Source organism: Podarcis tiliguerta, assembly GCF_965153285.1.
Source record: "Podarcis tiliguerta genome assembly, chromosome: 7".
Classification (NCBI taxonomy): domain Eukaryota; kingdom Metazoa; phylum Chordata; class Lepidosauria; order Squamata; family Lacertidae; genus Podarcis; species Podarcis tiliguerta.
This window is the reverse complement of record NC_139540.1, coordinates 43334694-43352704: the sequence shown is the minus strand read 5'-3', so window position 1 is coordinate 43352704 and position 18011 is coordinate 43334694. Positions and strand designations below refer to the sequence as shown.

Genomic DNA, 18011 nt, shown 5'->3' with positions numbered 1-18011 from the left:
TGCTATTGTGCTGAAGTCCTGCTTGAGGCCTTACCCTAGTTGTCTGGCTGGCCACTGTGAGAACCGGATGGGGGACTAGAGGGGCCTTCGGCTCTTCTTCTGTTCTTATGCACAGGATTGTGTTGCATGTGAAGAAGGGGAAGATAAAGCCGAAGAAAGAAAGAAAGCCAAATGGCTGCAATAAACTTATGGCAAAGTGCCCTACCAACGATGTGATAAAAATATTTTATAGGATTTCATCCTCAGCATATTTCTGGAAATATTAAATTGAAATTAAGCCAAATTGGTCTAAGTCTTTTTCTGAGCTACTGATCCTTCTGCGGTTGATCAGGGGTGTGAACAAAGGTATGTGTGTATGTATATATGTGTATCCTGAGTACCATAATACAGTTTTTTAAAAAACAAACAAACCACTGAACTTAAAATAAGCAATCTGCAGTTCTTTTACAATCTCTCGGTTCCAAGATGGAATGGAAGAGGCATGGAGGGCAACGCTTTGGTTATGTGGCAGCTGTAGAGTAGTCAACATGGCCCAGCCTTGAAACTGAGTTGGATGAGCCATCAAAGTCCATGACTGCTATATCACCAGCTAAAGACTGGCTTTCAGATGCTGAACATAACCCAAGCCAGGAACCCCCACAAACACCTTCCCTGAACCTGTTTCGCCCAAGAAGTCATGTACTTCCTGCTCTACTGCACCTGTCCAACTGAACAGGTAGTACACTAGGGGGGAGGTCACAGAAAGGAAAGAAGTACAGTCATACCTTGGAAGTCGAATGGAATCCATTCTGGAAGTCCGTTCGACTTTCAAAATGTTTGGAAACCAAAGCACGGGAAGGTAGAGTTAAAGGAGAATAAACAGAATGGAAAACCTCATAAGACTTCATGTGCATCCAGCATTTGTTAGAAGGAGTTGCTTACTTGGAGCTTTCCATGGTGCTGCCCTTTGCTGTCTTGGTCCTTCCTATGGATGGATCAGAAAAACAGTTGGACATAAGAAGATTGATGGAACCGGAATCATTTCACCAGAACAATTACAAGGCAGTCTACACAAACAGGAAAAATACAATAAAACCTTACAGCCACAATAAATTAAAGTATCCAAAAGATATCCTGAGGTTCATTAAAATGCTGGTACTAAGAATGCCTGAGTAAACAGATAAGTAAACATCAACAAGACACCAACACAGTAGGTGCCTGCTGCACATCCAAAGGGAGGTCATTTCTTAAGATGGGTGCCACCATGGCAAAGGCTCTCTTCTGAGTTGTTGTAAGATGCATTTCCACCAGATGCAGTATGGCTAACAGGACTTCTTATTTACCATCAATCATCTAAATAAAGGGTCTCCCCCCCCCCCAATTCAAAGGAAAGGTATTCAATTACAGTAGATCATGATTAACATTTGAAGGTCTTTGGCTGAGCAGCAGAACTTAAAAGATCACCCCATCCCTTTATAAAGTCAAGCAATCACTACACTGCAAAGAGGGCATCCTGCAGATTCATTCTTATCAGGAGGTCCATTCTGCATGATGTCAGAATTGGGTCCTTAGTGTGGCGGCACCTACCCTTTGGAATTCCTGTGACATATCAGCTACAAACACTGAGGCTGCTGAAGAGGTCAGAGACCATCTTCACTGTGAGACCTGATCCTTTCCTTGCGGGGCATTTTCTACCTGGCCTGTGAATGCAGGGCGCTGACTGACCCCAGCTACAAAAGCTGAGGCTGCTGAAGAGGTCAGAGACCACCTTGTCTGCCTCTTAGTTTAGACCCAGGTCACTGAGCCTAAGCTTGCACACCTGCCACCTGCCATGAACTATCGTTGACAGGACTGGCAGCAACAGCAGCAAATATGTTCTATGCTTTAGCTAATATTTTACTCTTTTGCTAATTATGCTGTTTTAAATGTGCATTATATATTTTTAAATCTTTAAGACAATATTTTAGTTTCTTGTTAAGTATGTTGCTGTGAATGTATAGTTTATATTTGACTTTCTTCTGTAATCTTTTATTCTGGATTGCTTTATTTGATTTTTAACGTAGGTTGTAAAACCTACATAGAAATGAAATGAGTAATAATAGTATCAGACAGACATTATCTCTATTGACTTTTTGGTACCTATTGAAGATTTTTCTCTCTCAAAAGCATTCGGAGGGAGACTTTTATCCAAGCTGGTAAATGTTATGGATTTAAAATTATTTTTATATCTGCAATTGCTTGAATTGTTTTTATATAAGTGGTTGTTTTTATTTATGTAACTGTTTGATATATGCTTTATTGTACTGTGAAATCACTTTGAGATACTTCAAAGGAAGCAGTTCATAAATGAAACAACTTTAAATTCTCTCCCCGCTGAAATATGGGAGGCCCCATCAGCATTGGCATTCTGCCGCCTCTTTAGGCCACATCTGTTTAGACAATCATTCACCTGATGTCCTGATTCAAACCTCTCATTTTAAATTATTCTAATTGCTGTTTTAACTGTTTTAATTGTGCAGTTATAATGGACCTATTTTATAGTACATTTCAATTGTGGATGTTTATTTTAATGTTTTGATGAAATTGTTTTATTGTGTATTTTAATTATGTGTGTGAGTTTTTTAAATTGTTTTTATTATTATTAATGATAATAACAATAAATTTCTGTATTATTTCTAGAAAGGTAGGAACAGCAACAAGTTTGCAGTTCTTCCTGTTAACTTTTGATTAGTTCTCAGCATGAGTTGTGATGAAGCAGGAACACCGGGCATGCAAATATCAATGACATAAAACTTTGTTTCTGTAGTTTCCCCAAGATAATCTGTGATCAGATATAATGTAGTGAACAATTTGAATTGAACACAATTAGCTATCTGTTGGAAGTGAGACTCATAAGCATCAGCTGAGCATAACCGATAGCATGTTATGCGATTATAAATTTGTTATAGCATAAGTAGCATTAGTTAAAATAGTTGTTTCACCATGCCCAATTCACAGAATAAACTACAATAACTATCACTTGATACTACTAAAGACAATACAGCACTGAGGAACAGTCATGCATCATTATTTCTAGAGTTATGTTAAATAAATATATATCGAAATGGATGGAAGTGGATCCCTTAGGGAAGATGGAAAAGAGAATAGCACTTTTGGTGCTTACTTGACCTACTTGTGGCTCCACTTTGCTTAGCCACCTGAGAGATACGCTGTCATCTCTCACTCATGGGAATATACCATTAAGTATTCTTTCACTTTCCCCCGTTATCTTGCCTGCTGCAGAACAGAGTTGCTGCCCTACAAGATGTGCCATCTATCATTTATAAAAGGGCGAGAGTAAGTAAAAAAGAGCGGCGGAAAACGTAGCAGTAGCTTAGTTCATAGATGAGCACTGTTTCCTCACCAGTGCACTGGTGGGAGGAAAATCATATGTTAAACAAAGACATTTTTCGTTGCCTTTTTGCATCACGGAGTGCGCAAGATTAATCTGTTTATTGTTCTCCGAAAACCAGAGCAGCAATTTCTTTTTTTAAAAAAATAAAAGAATATTCTGGCTCAAAGCTGTCAAGGGTAGCCATTTCTTTCAAACTTTGATAAAATTCATTGGGGGGAAAGTAGCCATTGAAGGAAAAATATGACAGTTGCTTTTGTTTACAGGTTACACTCACTATCATATTATTCCTTCAATGGCTACTTTTTTTTGTCATGACTAAGCTACTATAAAAGGATGTGGCAAGATTTATTTCTTTCCCCTGAGTCATTAAATGGAAGTCAGGTCTGCCCTCGTGGACCCCCAAAATGTGTGCTGTGTCATGTGATCCATTATGCAGGGCAGGGCTTACCTGGGACACCCCCCCCCCCATATTTTATTCAAGTTGGCACCCCTGACCTCTGGTGGGGGACATGTCGTACTTTTTCTGGGGCAGTTTGTCTACCTTTGGTCCCCACCCTGCACTCAGCTGTCACCTATGGCTCTTAGAAGCTGTCAGCCTGCAACAGCAGCCACACCCTGGGAAACGCTTTTGACTAGCCAGCTAAACCAGGTGAGGGTAGATTATGGGTCTTAGACCCTCAGTGAGTTAGGTACTTCCCCTGTATGCAAAGACAGGCTCCAGCAGATTGAACAGACAACACCAATGGTGGGTCCCATGGTCAAGAAAGTAATCTCTGCATGTGCTATAGAGGGAAGTGAGGGGCAGATGGGGCTTGTCAACTTGGGAAGGTAGCACATCTAGGAGTAACTCTGATCCTAAACCTCTGCTGCCCTGCGGGATATATTTGGGAGAAGAAAAGTCTATGGAGCAAACGCTACACAAATCTGGAATGCAGTCCCTAAGACAGTTGGATGGCGCCTTTTACACTTTCTTCCAGCAACTCTTGCAGCAAAGCTGATGCCAAACACATTGCTCTGCTTTCCTTTGGACCACATCAATGAGGCCGAGAGTGACCACTTCATCTCCAGAAGTTTGACTTCATCTCCAGAGGCACACTCCATTGTTTCTCAAGACAGACAGATGCCAACAACAACAAAATACTGAGCAAAAGGGGAAAGATTATGGAATTTATAAGGCTGAGCACCACAATGTGAACTTTGCAAAGCCCAATCAGTTTTCCAGATCTTGACAAGGAATTAGGGCACCATCTGAAGGCAGACGATGCAGCTTCCTTTGTGAAACAAAGAAGGTCTGGGTCTGATCACTGCCAGGATAGGAGAGCACCTGAAAGCTTTCTGTTCACTGCCTTGATCTCCATGGTGGAAGAATGGCAGGCTAGAAATGTGCCGAATGAAATAAAGTTGATGACGTCAACGAGGCCAATGATGGACAGGAGTCATGAATACAAGGTGGCATTTCACTTGGAATAAGGAACGCTTAAAAGCATGGCCTTTGTTTCTTGATAAAGGGATGCAACAAGACACCCACCTCTAATAAATATATTAATGAACCTCAGCAGGGCTTTTGGTTTCCTACGCCCTTCTACAGCACGTTTAATGTAAGGATTAATCTAACTGTAGTCTTCCACAACTCACATTAGTTCAGTCTTTTCCCCTCCTTTTGTTTGTCTTAATCTCATACAAATCATCCACCTTCAAGTATATGTTTTTATCTCAGGATTAGGCAAATCCTAACAATCAAGGAGTTTTCCTATAAATAAGGATTACTTGCCTAAGTAAAGGGTTGCTGAATCAAGCTCAGATTCCCCAAGGAGAGGCTACTTGTCAAAATTAATGTTAATGATATCTTTCAAACAAAGATAACAGACAACTAGCATCCTCTGTTCTGCTGTTCAAGCCTTTTTGTTTGAAGAAATACCTTTGACTCCCGCTTGTTCAGAAATGGGGATGGGAGTGAGAACGAGAGCAGATTTTCTCATGCTATTTCTAACCCCAAAACATGCAGAACCAGGACTAGGGAAATCTCAGTGCTGAACTACACAATCTAACAAACTGACAGTTTGCAAAATATTCAGTATCTCTTAGCAAATTACATTTCTTATCATGCAGGATTTGCATTATTGGGTATATTTATGCTGTGCCTGCTAAAGCTATTCACAATCAATAAAGCCAGTTGAAATATAATAAACCATCCACAGACCAGAATGAATTGCAATGGCCGGCACTGAACTTCCTGAATATGCTCTACTTTTCCCTTGATGTTTTAGCTATTCACGGTGGTGCCTATGTATCAGTATAAGAGGTTTGACACAATTAAATGGCTGGTCCACTCTTACAAGAAGCCCTGCAATGTGTTTGACTGTTGGGTGGAAAGAGTCAAACACAGGCACTTTATCTAGCTTACTACATCATATCAGGACGGTATAGGGAGGGGTAGTACCTCGGAGGGCACCTTCTGGGGTAGTTTTTTCATTTGGGGTCCCTGCCCTGCACTCAGCTCTCACCTGTAGCTCCTAGAAGCTGTCACCATGCAACAGCAGCCACACCCTGGGCAACGGCTTTGACCGACCAGATAAACCAGGTGAGGGTAGCTTATGGGTCACAAACCCCTGGTGAGTTAGGGCTTTCCCTTGCATGTGAAAGACAGGCTCTGGAGGATTGAGTGGATGAAAACAGTAGTGGGTCCAATGGTCAACAAGGTGTTTTCTGCATGTGCTGTAGAGGGAAATGAGGGGCAGATGGGGCTTGTCAACCTGGGAAGGTTGCCCATACAGGAGAAAGAAAACTCAGACCCTAAACCTCTGCAGCCTTGTGACTATACTCATTCATGAGAGAAACGGTTTGGGAGTAAATCATGAGGAAAAATCCATACTCACTACCTTCAGGAGAAGAGGCTAAGGAGTAAACCCTACACAAATACCTAAAGCCCTAAGACAATCGGATGCATCTTGTACACCTCCTTCTGGCAAAAACTGCAGCCAAGCTGGGGCCAGATGTATTGCTCTGCTTTCGTTTGCACCACATCAGCAAGGCTGAGAGGGGGCTTTTGTTGTCTGACAGCCCAGGACCTCCATCCACACTGCCAAGGCTTGCACCCCAGGGAGGTCACCATGTGGTTTGACTTCACTGACTCTTGAGACAGATGGATGCCAACACTACCAGATCATCAAGCATATTTTATTCAGATTAGAATACAGTACTCATATTGCAAGTGGAATGCTTCAATAGACACCAATAACTTTGTTGATTGTTGGGTTAACAAGTCTGAAACAATTTGGGATGATGGACCAAATTCATCTCTATCTGGGTATTCTATGGATACACATAGAAATATATTCATATCACCTATCTTTGGTTTGCCCCTTTCCATCTCCTCCCGAGATTTAGCTTTTGGTGTATATGGGAGTACTTATATTTAAATAGTAAGTAAAAACCCTGACATACATGCATGTGCTGGAACGAGACCAATATTTCAAATGTTCTTAGACAAGGTAGCCACTGCAGCCTATGGAACTGGGTCACTTTTACTTACCACCAGCCCATGAATCCTTGTTTAGTTCATTCAAATTAAGTGAATCCATGTCTAAGCACATGTTTATAGGGCTCTAGGAAACCCTGGGAGGTATTCAACTAAGTTTTCTTCAGAGTAGACGCATCAGAAGTAATGCACCTAACTTAGTCATGTTTGTTCATTTCAGTAAGTCTAGTCGGAGTGAACTAAGTTGCACCTCACCCAGAAGATCTGCTCCCTACTCCTTGACAACACATCTTTCCCAATTCCTAGGCTGTTTTACTCCACTTGACTGGTGAAGCATGGATGCAGTGAAAAAGGCCACATCATTCCCAGGGTTCCTTCTTAGTGGTCTACAGGTCTCACATTGAGAACCACAGCATGTTTCCAATGGGCTTTGGGATGTTCTTAGACAGAGGGACTGTTTCCTGGGATGAAACAGTTCTTTCTCTGTGATAATGCAATCCCTGTCCTCTCTGCTGTGACTGCCAGCAGCCTCATCAATTAGCAGTACCAGTTGCAATAGTGTTGTTTTTTTTGGTGATGCGAACACCTGCCTGCTAGGAACTGGGCTATGGACACTAAACAGTTGTCAGATGGTAACTATAACGTTAATAGATCCCATCCATAGATATGTCTCTATATTGGGTTTAGTGCCAGAGCGTTGCACAGCCAGACATCTGGCAACTCGATGACCATGGAACTCTTTATCAGTTTGACTTTGGCAGGCGGAAAAGTTGCTCTGGTTGTGCATGCGTGTGTGCTGTGCTATGCTGCACCTAAAAGAATAATGGTAAAGCTGTGGTAATCATGCTCTCCCTCTTCGTGCTTTTTAATTGTAGCGCTAAAATAGTCTCTATTGGTCACTTTTAGCCTGTGTCTCATTTGAACTAATGACCTACAATTAATAGCATCCATATTTGTTATATATTGAACCAGCTTAAGGTGCTGAAAAACCAATGTAGTAAAAAAATTCAGGCCATTAAAAGTTTTTATGGTCTCTCTACTTTTGCTCTCAAATTATGACTTGGAACGAATGAAACAGATTGCTAGTTCCCCATACCCAAGGAAGCTTTGAATCTACATCTCAACATAGTAGTGCCTAATGCCACATGTTAAACCTCCCCCACCCCCCAAAATTGGTAGGCATTTCAGAAGCAGTTTTTGATAGGGGTCTGTTGGGTAAAGAAACTGTCAATAGTCCCCATATTTCTTGACCATGCCTCTTTCAGCTTTCAAATCTTAACAAAGAGATTTTATCTAGATTTTGAAACAAATGGGACTGTATGTGTAATGCTAGTAACTCAGCACTAACTGTCATGACCATATGCTGTCTTTTGCCTCTATACCATTATTAACTCCTTTATGGTAACAATCCTCAGGATAGTTCATGGATTTGGGCAGAACTCAAATCGGCACAAATCGGACCAATTTCCATTGTCATTTTTGAATCCTTGGATCTATTTCCCAAACAAATTTTTTAAAATTCAAATTCTTTGTAAACTGCTGCCAACTTTTGACTCCTGCTCTCTCCACCATGTTTGTTTTGTTTTTTTAATACGTGGAGCAGTTTTAACATGCTGCCCATGCACCCTCCAATTCAGATACTTTGCTTTGTAGTTTTAAGATTCTGTCAGCCAAATGCACAACAAAGCTTGCACTGAAAGAAAAGCGTAAGAATCTTTTCTCGTCAAATCCCCTCATTTTATCATTCTTCCATTTATGCTTCAAAGTAAACATAAGGCTGGAAAACGTCAGCCTCTTCATTGCCATTTCTCCCCCCCCCCCAAGGTTTAGTACATAAGCATAGGAAAGAATAATTGTATTTCACATTATGTCAGTGAAGACTTAAGGGAGAAGTACTGTATCTCAGTGTTACAGCACATTATTTGCATCCTGAAGATCCTAGGTTCAGTCACTGGCATCTGCAGTTAAAAGGATCTCACACTGGAGAGCCACTGCCAGTCAAAAGAAGACAATACAGTGGTACCTCGGGTTACATACGCTTCAGGTTACAGACTCCGCTAACCCAAAAATATTACCTCGGGTTAAGAACTTTGCTTCAGGATCAGAACAGAAATCGTTCTCCAGCAGCGGGGCAGTGGGAGGCCCCATTAACTAAAGTGGTGCTTCAGGTTAAGAACAGTTTCAGGTTAAGAACGGACCTCTGGAACGAATTAAGTACTTAACCTGAGGTACCACTGTATTAGGCCAATCAGTGGTCGGACTCAGTATACTGATTGATCTCAATCCTAGGGGCAGGTTAGAAAACATAAAAATGTAAGCATAAAATACAGTTAGGAACAGATAAAAATACCGGAATTAAAACAACAATTACCAATACACTGCATTGAATGCTGCAAGAGGCTCTAATATTTCAACACTAGGCAAAGAGTGCATCCTGCAAATAGACACCTTTTAAGTTGGTGCCAGAAAGACAGTAGCAAATGTGGTGGTGTAGTGCTGCTCACCTGACCTTTCTCCATCCGAGTCATTGTTAGATACCAGGATGGAGAGGGTGAGGGATGAGGCAGCAGTGAGGTTGGAGTGCTGCAAATGCACCACCAGGAACAGCGGATTGGCTCTGCCAGTGTGTTTGCACAACACTGCCCTTGTTGGTACACCCAGTGGCGGACCTACATTGTGGGGGCCCGAAGCTTCAACTGGCATGGGGCCCCTTCACAACCAGCAGTGAGGTCCAGGGAACCACTGTTATCTTCTTCAATGGGGTCGTTCCATGCCAGATCACCACACCTTTACAACATCTGTGCTACTGACTCAACTTTGGAGTTGTTGAAATATATACAACAACAAAACAATCAATTTGAATCATATGCTCATATTGGATCTACCGCTGCTATTTTAAGATGGAAGATGATCTTATGGTTTCATTTCATTTTGTATTGTTTTGTTTGACAATTTGATATGTCCACAGCTCTGGAATACACACACATAAACAAAAACTGATGGGAAAGCAAGAGAAAAATGACAAAATTATCATGACCCCAAAGCACCCCCCAAAAAAATTCATGGATCAAATATTTTGTATTCATTATTGTTATGACTTAACAGACCCAATATGTAAATTGTTGAGGAATCTTAACTATGATGCCTCAAATAATGTTGCATTCCAAAACACCTATTACCTATTGCATGCTTACGACTATCTTGTCTCCTTCCTGCTCTAAATTCTTGAATACTTTTTCTGTGCATTGTTAAGTAGCACTTGATAGAATTTGAGATAAATCACTGAACATCCATCAAGTGACAACCATGTTCAATGAAATACTTGACTCTAACAGAAACCCCTGCAACCACTGTTAGTTCACAGGTGAGTTCAGAGAGCAATATATTTAATAATCATTGTATTATGCAAAATGATTCATACTGTTCATCAGGGTAAATAGTAATTTGAAATTCTTTGTTTGCAGTTCTGTCCTTTCCATTTTGGGTTCTTGCTTGCATTCCATAGGAAACAGTGACGCATAGAATAATGCATAAACTGGCCCCTCTCTTTGCTTGCTAGCTATCATTTCCAAAGTGGCTAACAATTGCTTCCTTGAAACTGTCACAAAATAATACTAGGAATGTGTCGCCTGCATTTCTTCCATAATTGTTTCCATATTGGAGGTATTTGTTCATGGACTGAAAATGATCAATTTGAATGGAACAAAGCATGCTAGCTTTAGATAGCCAAGTAACTTCTGCAGTCAAGTTGTCTGCTTCCCTATTCCCACTTTGACAGCTCCTACCCTCGATACAGACTCAGCAGGAAGGTTTATAACTGACCTAAAATTGAACAGCAGCAGTGATAGCTTGGGGGTTCCACATCTCCAGATGTCGAGGACTTGCACAAAAGGGAAGACACCTCCATATTGCCATTGCTACCTCTTCAGAGAAGGCATCCTGGGTCTGCAATTTATATCAAGGTGATCTCCAGACTCCTGGTGTTAAGTTGTGGGCAAACATATGACGACACAGGGATTCTTCAAACAGCTCTTCTTTATTCAGATGCCAGAACAGAACTAAACTGAGGGGCTCAGTCAGCCTGCTTATATAGAGCTCCAGAACAATGTAACTGTTGCCATTTTCTAAAACTATCCAATCACTGAACGTCACTTTTTGATCCTTCATTTGCATAACTATCTACAGTATTCCCCTGCTGGCCCAGGGTGAGAACCTCAGTACATAACACCTGGAATCTCTTTTTAGCAGCAAATAGATTCCAAGAATCTAAACATTTTGATGACAGGAATTCAGACAAAAGGGTCTGCTGTACTTGTTCTAGCTATATACTGCCTTGTGTCTCAAAATCTCGACCCCTGTCCATGTCCAAACACTCAGAATACAAAATTGGCAGCTTCTGGCAAATAATTCAACCTTGCCTGAAAAAAATGGCTGCCGTGGGTGTGTGGGTGTGTGTTTGTGTAAATCTGTTCTGAATGTTGGGTCTGGAGTAATTTGGCAAGGAGTTGTTCCTGAATCTGTCACTCTGCCTGAAGGCAAGCAAATCTCCCAGATGAGTGTTGCTTCACAAGAACATGGCTTCTGGGAGTTTGTGAGGGGAATTTCAGTCACTGTGTTCCAGCCTCTCCTAAGCTTTACACATACTGCCATTTATTTTATTTAAAAGATTACCATTCCATGAAATAGGATCCAAGGAAGAGAAAGCATGCTAATAAAATTCCTGCATCTCAGAGGTGGATCTCTTTTGGTGAGAAGGGGCAGAGTAAGGGTGGCTCCCAGCAAACTTTTTATTTAATCACTATTTTTAAAAAAAAACAGATATGAAGATGGGAAACACAAATATAAATATGCACAGAGTGCTAATATTGATATGTTTGTTTTCCTAAGCTATAAGTCCAATTGGAAAAGCACTTTCAGCATGGAAAAATGCCTGTAGATATTCAGAGTAGAAATTCACATAATCCAGATGTTACAACAAATATGGAATATAAAATTATACATTTCCTTGATCAGCAGTGAAGGGTTGCAAATGAAGAGTACGAAGGCTAATTGTGAAGTAAGCCACATAAAGCAATGCAGTGAGATGGTTTCTGGTTTTGCCATTTGATACTCTAATATCTACATAAACAAATTACCGCAAGGGCACAAATGAGAGACAAGTGTGGAAAAGGCCATCCTGGGTGCCAACTATTCACACCACTACCTCTGAAATTATTCTTGTACGAGAGAACTGATGTCCATTTTATTAGTACAAATAAAGGGAGTTCTTTCCCACTTAGTTATATCCAGAAGGGCAATAGGCCATAAATCAACTCATGGCATGATTTTCCTTTGCCAGTCCATCAGCATAATTCTTTTGGCTGTCAGTGCTGCTCTCAGGAGCCATCTCGTGTCCCATTTATTCAAATTATGTAGAGAATTGGTGCATCCTCCTACCCACACTGCTGCAGATTTGTCTAAATTGATTTTCTAAGACTAACTCAATTTGTCTAAAAATCTCATTCGAGAAACTGTCTCATCTCTCTTTTAAAAGTCTAAGAACTGAGAAGTATCCCATAATATTTTAGGAATTCTGCTAGTGCCTGATATGATGGAAAATTAAAATATGCTCTTCAGATTTCCCTTTTCTTCTTCTTTTAACTTATATGGATCAAATGTCTGATTCATTAAATTGTAGTTCTCTGGTGATGCAGGGAGAGGAAAGTAGGATGAGTTACCTCCACTATTATTTAGAGGGGAGATGAAGAAACTGAAGTCCTGAAGACGCTGTTGGATTCCAGGTTCTACCAGCATGGCTAAAGGTGAAAAGATGACAGGAGTTGTAGTCCAAGAAAATCTGGAGCACCACAGGCTCCTCATCCCTGATTGAGAACAAATGCTTTCTCTTTAGAATAAATTTCTAACAGATATCAGGAAGTTTGGGGGCTTGTCTACAGTGCAGTTTATCACAGCTTAATGTTTCGTTCAAAGGACTTGTACCATCTAGCACTGTGACCATATGGCTTTTAGACCCTAAACTGTATTCAAAGAACTCAAGAACTGTTACCATACCAATACTGTTTCCTGTCTTAGCTTAGCTTCCTGTTCTGTCATTTTATCATTTTGCATTTTTAAAAAAACTATTGCAGATAGTTGTGAAATTCCAGCCACACTTGAAGCAATACAATATAAGCAGACAGAGGGGATGGGACTATTCTCAGGACTCCTCCAAACATCTTTTTCATTGCAGATTCATGATGATTTGTGCTAATGATGTATTGCAGCAGACATACACAATCCCACTTTCAATACGGTTTGCACCTGGGCTTGTCACACTGCTTCATTTCCAGCCAGGGCATATCTCATAACTTCCTGCTGAAATCATGTAACATTTCATAACACAAATGTTCCTGGCTTGTTTTTGTTCCACTTTTGTTGTGGTATAGCCCCTGCAGATAGCAATAATGTGGTAACATTGGGGAAGCACTGCAGAACTAAAGCTATGTATGCATGCCAGGAAAATCATGCCAATCTACTTATGAGTTGGATATCATTTCCTATCCAGAAATATTTCCCATATAGAAAAAAGATAACATCTGAAGTGGTTGCTTTATCAGGTACCTCACATTTAAAAGTAGAACAGCAATTGGTCAGATTGGAAATCCTTCAAGATTAAGTGATTTCTATCTCCCTGGGATGTGGGTGGCTCTGTGGGTTAAACCACAGAGCCTAGGGCTTGCCGATCAGAAGGTCAGTGGTTCGCGACGGGGTGAGCTCCCATTGCTCGATCCCTGCTCCTGCCAACCTAGCAGTTCGAAAGCATGTCAAAGTGCAAGTAGATAAATAGGTACTGCTCCGGCGGGAAGGTAAACGGCGTTTCTGTGTGCTGCTCTGGTTTGCCAGAAGCGGCTTAGTCATGCTGGCCACATGACCCAGAAGCTGTACACTGTCAGGGGTCCCTTTACCTAGCTCCCTGGAGTCAATGGGATTATTGCTGCAATCCCATTCACACTTGCCACGGAGTAAGTCCCATTGAACTAAGTAGGGCTTACTTCTGAGTAGAAAATCAGAGGCTTTCTCTGTTAAGCTCCTTGAAGCGAACCAAAGACAGCACTTTGCAAAGTAAAACTGGGGGCTTCCGGGTTGGCGCGCCTGGCAATGGCAGACCTCCTTTGTCTCGGAGGAGATTGCTCTCTGAAAAGAAGGGTCTGACCGCCTACGGCGAGGCGGAGACCCACTAAAAACCACGGTCGGAGGAAGACCGTGGACTTGGGATCCGGCTGGTGCCAGTAGCGCCTCCCTTACTCGCGGGGAGACCCGGTTACGGGCTCCGGAGCGACGTGGGGTGAGTGGCGCGGCACTTTGGATCGATCGCTGTTTTCGGGGAGTGAAGCCGCACAGCTGCTGTCAGGAAGCGCTAACTTCTCCTGTGGACATTTGGACTAAAGAAACTCTCGTAAGTAAACGGAAATTGGATTATAAATTACTGAAATTCGGCATTAGATGGAAGGTTAAAACAGGAAGCCCACCTTCCACTTTGTAGAAAGATCAAGGCAAAAGCGTGAGAACTGGAGCCTCTAAAAAGTACTTCACAAGGAAATAAATCTGTCACCTAAGCCCTTTAACCCCCCCCCCTCAGAAGCAGGGAAGAGGGGGAGATTGCTTTAACAGTTTATAGTCCTGCAGAGCAGGGTACTTTGAACTTATTTTTAACCATTTCGAGCCCGGGACCGGGCGGCCAAAACAAGAAAAAGAATCTTTATAACAAGAAATAAATTACTAAGAATTATTAAGAAGAAAAGGATTAAGAGAGAACTGAATCTTTTGCTTACTGTTTGGGAAAGGAAAAAAGGAGTTAAATGACAATTGTTTTTGAAAGGTGGATGAAAAATAACTAAAGGAAACTGTAATCAGGTGGCTGTGGAAAGTTACAGAAACTCATGTTGGATTGCTATAAATGTTACACTTTTGGATAGAAACTTTCACACAGGCTGCAACTTTACAGACTAAATAAGCATCTGACCTTGACAGTAAGATAACATTGAAAGAACAGACTTGGGAACATGGAGGGAAGAATAGCAGCTCTGTTTGAGCAATTTCAAAAAAAACTGTCTATTTTGGAATTTGGCATCTCTGATTTGAAGGAAAATGTCCACAGCCTGGCCCAAGAAGGGAAAAAACTATTAAACTCGGCCCAAGGACTGGAATTAAACCAACAAGGAAGGACAACTGACAAGAATATGGATCAAACAGAACAGGTTCCGTCTTTACAAGAGGAATCTCTGGTGGAAAATACAGTAATAGAGCCTCAAGTTGATGGACAAAAAATGGACTATGAGAGTAAAGAGTTTAAAGGACAGATCTGGAAAAGGAGTGCCATGTATGGACTAAGAGATACAGGTTTGATAAGATATATTTTGGAAATTGGCACTCTGAGAAAGTTTGAAGAAGTGAACTTTAGCAACCTTAAAGAGAGTGTGGAGCAAACTTTGGACAATTCTTTGGTCTACAAGAGGAACTACAGAGTTCGGGCAAGCTTGTTCACAAAGGTTAAAGGAGATGTTGAGGGGAATGCGGTTTGGGACATAATTTTAAGTTCGAAAAAGACTCTCCAGACAGGCCAGAAAGATGATTTAAAGGCCTCGGACACCAGGCATCCTGGCTGATGGACTGAATTGATGGATTAGAAAGACTCTAAAAATTTGTAAAAAGGATTGGCAGCACCCGATACCGGGGGGATGAGATGGGGGAAAAAATTGGAGATCATTAAGTAAAATTTGACAAAATATGGTTTTAATAAGTATTTTGAGGGGATGACGGAAGGAAGTTAATTGGTTCCAGGAGTAAGATAAGGAAAATGAAAAACTAAGATATAAGGGTATATAATTATAGAATTTAAGATTAGAAGTTTTAAGATAAATTCTCTTTTTCTATTATTATTGTTTTTTTTTCTAAAAAGAGGTAAAGGTAACTAAGGGAAAAAGTATCAAAAGTTGGAGGGAATTTGCCGATTAGATTAAAATCAGGAATATAAAGAGGGAGGAGGGAGGAAGCCATGGAAACAAGTTAAAGGAAAAAAGGGAATGTGAGACTTTGTGTTGTGTGGGGTATTTTTGTGTTTTGTCTTTTTTGGGATTTTTGTGTTGGGGGATGGGGAAGAGGGTTTTTTGTTTTTTGCTTTTCTTTTCTCCTTTTTTTTTCTTTTTCTGCGTTTTTTTCCCCCCCTCTGTTTTTTGTGGATATGTTTTGTTTTATGTTGTTGGAAAATCTCAATAAATATTATTTAAAAAAAAAAAAAAGCAAAGTAAAACTGGTATATTTAAAATAAACAGTTCTAGTAGAGAAACAGAAATGCTAATTCCAACATTTTGGATCAAGAGAGGAATATGGATATACATAGAATCATAGAATCATAGAGTTGGAAGAGACCACAAGGGCCATCGAGTCCAACCCCCTGCCAAGCAGGAAACACCATCAGAGCACTCCTGACATATGGTTGTCAAGCCTCTGCTTAAAGACCTCCAAAGAAGGAGACTGCTATATATATTTCAAATTCCAGAGAGACAGGTTGTATGAGTTTGGTGCAGCGAAAACACCAACAGAGTTTTGTGGCCCCTTAAGAACTTGCGCACGAGATTCAATGTAATGTTCAGGGAAAAGGAGGGGGAGAGATGATGTTGTTGCACAAGCTATTTCCATTGTATATGCAGAAGTAGTGAAATGGTACAAAATAGCCCTAGCAGATGGTGCTCACCCAGCAAATGAATTGCTTCTGCTTACCAGGAGGGAGACAGGCAAGGCGCAGGAGAGTTTGGCATGCTTCAAACTCAGTGGCAGGAGCATCAGAATGGTTCTGCTGGTGTGTTTGTAGTACAGTGGTACCTCGGTTCTCGAACGTCTCTGCTGACGAACATTTCGAAACCCGAATGCCGAAAACCCGGAAGTAAATGCTTCATTTTTGAACGCGTCTCAGAAGTCCAACGGCTTCCTCTGTGTGGTTTTCAATTTTCTCAGTTGAATTTACAGACAGCCCTTTGCACCTCGGTTTTAGAACATTTCAGAATTTGAACGGTTTTCCGAACAGATTACATTCGAGAACTGAGGTACCACTGTCTTCCAACCTCCCTGCTGCCTTGTCCCTCTTCTTCGTGGTAAGCTGTTGAATTAGCAGGCAGCCACAATTGGATCTCACTTTAACAAATGTATTATAAATGAAAGTATAATAATTGCTGTTGGTCTTTATGACTGTTTAAGGTTCTTCTAGGTGTGAAAATACTTGCTGTCCATACAAGTGACTCAAAAGCCCTTAAAGAAACTTTCAGGCTGTTGTAATCAGTTCAGATCAAGACTTCAATGCAGCCTCAAGTGTTACAACAGGACAATTTCAAATGTTAAAATTGACAAGATGGTGTTGCGCATCATCTGGTTCTTTCTGGGTTCATTGCAGGCTAGCAATTTACTTAGCAGTGGGCACTGCCATTTATATTTCACGTGTGTTTTATAAATATCTTGAGGAGAAGAAGAAACGATTCGCTGCTTAATATTGTTGCTCCCAAATGATCTCTGCCTTATAGAATAACTTTCTGGGCTACACCCTCTGGGATCAAGGAACCATTTAAAGTCTCTGAAATTCAGTGTTTTAACAAGGATTTAATTACAAAGGTAAGTGTATGCACCTGCTAAGGCATTCCTAATTATTTGATAATGGTGCAATCTTTCTCAATACAGCCAGACTTTGTGGTGGTAAGCTGCACTAATGAAGCACACTGAGAGAACAAATTCCCCCAATGTTGGAGAAGCTTATTTAATTTTTTTTTAAAAAAACCCCCAAAATAAACTTGTGTAAAACTGCTTTTAGATCAGTCAGTTGCCATGCCATGGTTTTTAAATGATAAAACTCGCCTGCACAGTCCACACTGGTGGTAAATCAAGGTCAGTTTACAGGAGCCTTGTAAAATTCCTTTGAATAATATCATCCTCTCACCTCGCAGATTCACACATTTTAAGGCATCGTGTGTGTGCCTTTTGGAAGTGGCATCTAGAGCTGCTTGCTGACTTGGAAACTACTGACAGTGGTACTCCTTTGATAAAACAGAATCCCCTTTCTGCCAGCCACTCTGCCTCCGATTGCATGGACTTGGTTGGTAATGCATTTCCCTTTCACAAACTCACACCCTGGGC

At 41.0% G+C, this 18011-nt stretch overlaps 1 protein-coding gene across 1 annotated transcript in view; it reads left to right on the top strand.

Annotated features, from left to right (window-relative positions):
- Positions 1-14361, top strand: part of RIOK3 (RIO kinase 3) — a 910199-nt gene extending 895838 nt beyond the window's left edge. The window contains exon 10 of the transcript XR_014514060.1: positions 13942-14361. The gene's annotated coding sequence lies outside the window, so the exon portion shown is untranslated. The remainder of the gene's footprint in view (positions 1-13941) is intronic.
- The last annotated feature ends 3650 nt before the right edge of the window (positions 14362-18011 follow it).